Raw genomic sequence first — 5,480 nt, 5'->3', positions numbered from 1 at the left:
AGAGACAAATGTTATTGGTTCTAGTGCCTACTGTTGCCAGTGACAATAGTGTTGGAAGTTATGGTAGTCAGTGGTAGTGATGGAAGTTTATATGGTTGCATTGTGGTTTAAAACGGTGGTGTAGGTGACATACCTCCGGCAGGTGTGGTATCTGAGGCTGAGACTTCATTTGTACCTGTATAAATACATAGATAATGGTGATAATCATGTGTTTACTGGGCGTTGATACATGGTTGTATATTTCTGTATATTTCAGTTGTAAAGGTGATAATAACAATGGTGGTGGAACTCTGTACTTTGCTAGTAATGTTGGTCAAGACACATTTAGTGTAAATATTAATAGTACTAGTAGCTGTGGTTATGAATAAAGGTTTACCGTTGTCGTTTCGCAAGTGTAAGTTGTGATTAGTGATCAGTATTGCCATGCCAATATGCAGGATATATGGTAGTTAGTGGGAGTGATGATAATAGTTATGGTGGCAGTGTGTTTGGTAACTGTGATGGAGGAGACTTACTTCCAGTAGACTCAGCAGTTGTGGTTGTAGTTCTTGTTGTTGTTGTTGTATCTGTGTACCGAATATTAAAATGTGAATGTCAGTAGTATTGGGTTACACAGGGCAATGAGATATGTATTATGTATATATTTTTTTTGTGAGTACATTATAATTTATTTTTAACAGTGTGTGTGTGTGATCAGAATAATTAAACAGACCTTGCAATAATATTGTGAGAAGCAAATAAGTTTTCCTGTGTATTGTAACCAAACTAAGGTCAATAATGTAAAACAAGAGTGGGGGTTAAGTTAGATATGCTGAGCCTTGGGGCACTCCGGCGCAGCAAGAAAAACAACTAGTGTGATGTCTCTACAGTGTGCGATTACTGCGCTAGTATCGAAGTTAACAGGATGATAAAATTGAAATCACATTACGGAATTTGGGGCAAAAAGCTATAGAAGTTTACTAAAAACATGTAATGGTAGTGGGTTGCTAATTGTCTGAAGTTATAGAGAAAATAAAGTTTAATATAGGTGATCAAACTGCGAAGAATAGTTCGATGTAACCCACATTATTGGTGACTTATGATATTATAGTCACAACATACCGAGAAACGGTACATCAATTAGTAGTTCTGAGTGATAACAGGCGACGGTAAGGTGACGGTAGTAAGAAGCCAGCAATAGTATCGTAGAACAGTATGGTCTATGCCTGTACAAACTGAAAAGTGGGTAGGTACATGGGTTGTAGGTATTAATGGTAAGCACAGTAAGTGGTTACAGTGAGTTATAGTGTAGACGTGTACAGTGGCTGGATTTGGGTGACAAGTATGATTCATAGAGATTGGTTTCTATTATATATGGTGCGAGTGTTAAAGATTGTGGATAATGTGTTTATGGTTGCCAATGTTGCAGTGCTAGTAGTTATGGTTGTCATTAGTAATGGTGGTAGTTGTGTTTGTAAATATTTATGTGTAAAGATAATATAGAGACAAATGTTTTTGGTTCTAGTGCCTACTGTTGCCAGTGACAATAGTGTTGGAAGTTATGGTAGTCAGTGGTAGTGATGGAAGTTTATATGGTTGCATTGTGGTTTAAAACGGTGGTGTATGTGACATACCTCCGGCAGGTGTGGTATCTGAGGCTGAGACTTCATTTGTACCTGTATAAATACATAGATAATGGTGATAATCATGTGTTTACTGGGCGTTGATACATGGTTGTATATTTCTGTATATTTCAGTTGTAAAGGTGATAATAACAATGGTGGTGGAACTCTGTACTTTGCTAGTAATGTTGGTCAAGACACATTTAGTGTAAATATTAATAGTACTAGTAGCTGTGGTTATGAATAAAGGTTTACCGTTGTCGTTTCGCAAGTGTAAGTTGTGATTAGTGATCAGTATTGCCATGCCAATATGCAGGATATATGGTAGTTAGTGGGAGTGATGATAATAGTTATGGTGGCAGTGTGTTTGGTAACTGTGATGGAGGAGACTTACTTCCAGTAGACTCAGCAGTTGTGGTTGTAGTTCTTGTTGTTGTATCTGTGTACCGAATATTAAAATGTGAATGTCAGTAGTATTGGGTTACACAGGGCAATGAGATATGTATTATGTATATATTTTTATGTGAGTACATTATAATTTATTTTTAACAGTGTGTGTGTGTGATCAGAATAATTAAACAGACCTTGCAATAATATTGTGAGAAGCAAATAAGTTTTCCTGTGTATTGTAACCAAACTAAGGTCAATAATGTAAAACAAGAGTTGGGGTTAAGTTAGATATGCTGAGCCTTGGGGCACTCCGGCGCAGCAAGAAAAACAACTAGTGTGATGTCTCTACAGTGTATGATTACTGCGCTAGTATCGAAGTTAACAGATTATAAAATTTAAAACTGCATATGAAGGAATTTGGGCAAAAAAAGCTTTTATGTGAAGTTTACTAAAATATATAATGGTAGTGTTGCTAATTGCCTGAAGTTATAGAGTAAATAAAAGGTCGTGAATATAGGGGAAAAGATCAACCGGTGAAGAATAGTCTGGATGTAACCCACATTATTGGTGACTTATGATATTGATAATACAATATACTGATAGTACCTGTACATCAATTAGTAGTGCTCCGAGTGATAACAGGTATGACGGTAAGGTGACGGTAGTGTTAGCTACAGTAGTATCGGTATATTGTGCATGGTCTATGCCTGTACAAACTGAATGAGTGGGTAGGTAGTTACGGTTGTAGGTATTAATGGTAAGCACAGTAAGTGGTTACAGTGAGTTGGCAGTGTAATGGGCCTGCTCGCTTTGAGATTGGTGACAAGTGGTAGAGATCTGGCAGAGATTGGTTTTACTATGCGGTGCGAGGTTAAAGATCAGGAGTAATGGCCGAGAAGCCGCTGTAATGTTACAGTGCTAGAAAGGCGGTTGGTCATGAGAATGGTGGGGCCAGGTTTAAATATTTCTGGCAACATCGCGACAGAGAGCACGGCCTGAAAGTCGCCTGCTGCCAGCAGAACAGTAGTAAGCAGTTGGCGCGGTCAGGTGAGTATGCAGTTTATATGGTTGCATTGTGGTTTAAAACGGTGGTGTATGTGACATACCTCCGGCAGGTGTGGTATCTGAGGCTGAGACTTCATTTGTACCTGTATAAATACATAGATAATGGTGATAATCATGTGTTTACTGGGCGTTGATACATGGTTGTATATTTCTGTATATTTCAGTTGTGAAGGTGATAATAACAATGGTGGTGGAACTCTGTACTTTGCTAGTAATGTTGGTCACGGTTATCAGAGTGTAAACACACAGTATCGCGCTGTGGCGCGAATGTGTCACCAGTTGTCGCGCTCTGGCGCGTGGGCCAGGACAGTGATCGCACGCGCCGCTGGCGCTGGCTGGCGTGGCAGAAGTTAGTGGAGTGGTGGCAGCTGGCGGTGGTGAGTGTGTTTGGTAACTGTGATGGAGGAGACTTACTTCCAGTAGACTCAGAAGTTGTGGTTGTAGTTCTTGTTGTTGTTGTTGTATCTGTGTACCGAATATTAAAATGTGAATGTCAGTAGTATTGGGTTACACAGGGCAATGAGATATGTATTATGTATATATTTTTATGTGAGTACATTATAATTTATTTTTAACAGTGTGTGTGTGTGATCAGAATAATTAAACAGACCTTGCAATAATATTGTGAGAAGCAAAGAAGTTTTCCTGTGTATTGTAACCAAACTAAGGTCAATAATGTAAAACAAGAGTGGGGGTTAAGTTAGATATGCTGAGCCTTGGGGCACTCCGGCGCAGCAAGAAAAACAACTAGTGTGATGTCTCTACAGTGTATGATTACTGCGCTAGTATCGAAGTTAACAGATTATAAAATTAGAAACTTAACATGATGGAATTTGGGCAAAAAAAGCTTTTATGTGAAGTTTACTAAAATATGTAATGGTAGTGTTGCTAATTGTCTGAAGTTATAGAGAAAATAAAAGGTCGTGAATATAGGGGAAAAGATCAACCGGTGAAGAATAGTCTGGATGTAACCCACATTATTGGTGACTTATGATATTGAAAATACAATATACTGATAGTACCTGTACATCAATTAGTAGTGCTCCGAGTGATAACAGGTATGACGGTAAGGTGACGGTAGTGTTAGCTACAGTAGTATTGGTATATTGTGCATGGTCTATGCCTGTACAAACTGAATAAGTGGGTAGGTAGTAACGGTTGTAGGTATTAATGGTAAGCACAGTAAGTGGTTACAGTGAGTTATAGTGTAGACGTGTTCACTGGCTGGATTTGGGTGACAAGTGTAGGATTCATAGAGATTGGTTTCTATTATATATGGTGCGAGTGTTAAAGATTGTGGATAATGTGTTTATAGTTGCCAATGTTAATAGTGCTAGTAGTTATGGTTGTCATTAGTAATGGTGGTAGTTGTGTTTGTAAATATTTCTGAGCAAATATCACATAGAGACAAATGTTATTGGTTCTAGTGCCTACTGTTGCCAGTGACAGTAGTGTTGGAAGTTATGGTAGTCAGTGGTAGTGATGGAAGTTTATATGGTTGCATTGTGGTTTAAAACGGTGGTGTATGTGACATACCTCCGGCAGGTGTGGTATCTGAGGCTGAGACTTCATTTGTACCTGTATAAATACATAGATAATGGTGATAATCATGTGTTTACTGGGCGTTGATACATGGTTGTATATTTCTGTATATTTCAGTTGTGAAGGTGATAATAACAATGGTGGTGGAACTCTGTACTTTGCTAGTAATGTTGGTCAAGACACATTTAGTGTAAATATTAATAGTACTAGTAGCTGTGGTTATGAATAAAGGTTTACCGTTGTCGTTTCGCAAGTGTAAGTTGTGATTAGTGATCAGTATTGCCATTGCCAATATGCTGGATATATGGTAGTTAGTGGGAGTGGTGGTAACAGTTATGGTGGCAGTGTGTTTGGTAACTGTGATGGAGGAGACTTACTTCCAGTAGACTCAGCAGTTGTGGTTGTAGTTCTTGTTGTTGTTGTTGTATCTGTAAAAAATTTAGTATTAAAAATGGAAATGTCAGAAAAGTCAGTCATTGCCAGCATTATGTAAATGAGGCGTATTATGTATATATTTTTATGTGAGTACATTATAATTTATTTTTAACAGTGTGTGTGTGTGATCAGAATAATTAAACAGACCTTGCAATAATATTGTGAGAAGCAAAGAAGTTTTCCTGTGTATTGAAATCAAACCAAGGTCACGAATGTAAAACAAGAGTAAAGGTTAGATATGCTGAGCCTTGGGGCACTCCGGCGCAGCAAGAAAAACAACTAGTGTGATGTCTCTACAGTGTATGATTACTGCGCTAGTATCGAAGTTAACAGATTATAAAATTAGAAACTTCACATGATGGAATTTGGGCAAAAAAAGCTTTTATGTGAAGTTTACTAAAACATGTAATGGTAGTGTTGCTAATTGTCTGAAGTTATAGAGTAAAT

The 5,480-nt window shown here is 37.9% G+C and overlaps 1 long non-coding RNA gene across 1 annotated transcript; it reads right to left on the bottom strand.

The window, feature by feature from the left end:
* Window positions 1–3,468: 3,468 nt before the first annotated feature.
* LOC121879118 lies at window positions 3,469–5,028 on the bottom strand. Its single transcript, XR_006091277.1, has 3 exons — window positions 4,976–5,028; window positions 4,593–4,634; window positions 3,469–3,521 (listed from the first exon to the last, which is right to left on the bottom strand). It is a non-coding gene; the product is annotated as an uncharacterized LOC121879118 (long non-coding RNA).
* Between the last annotated feature and the right edge of the window lie 452 nt (window positions 5,029–5,480).

This window comes from Homarus americanus, unplaced genomic scaffold, assembly GCF_018991925.1.
Source record: "Homarus americanus isolate GMGI-L3 unplaced genomic scaffold, GMGI_Hamer_2.0 scaffold48318, whole genome shotgun sequence".
Lineage (NCBI taxonomy): Eukaryota > Metazoa > Arthropoda > Malacostraca > Decapoda > Nephropidae > Homarus > Homarus americanus.
This window is presented reverse-complemented; position numbering and strand designations above follow the sequence as displayed.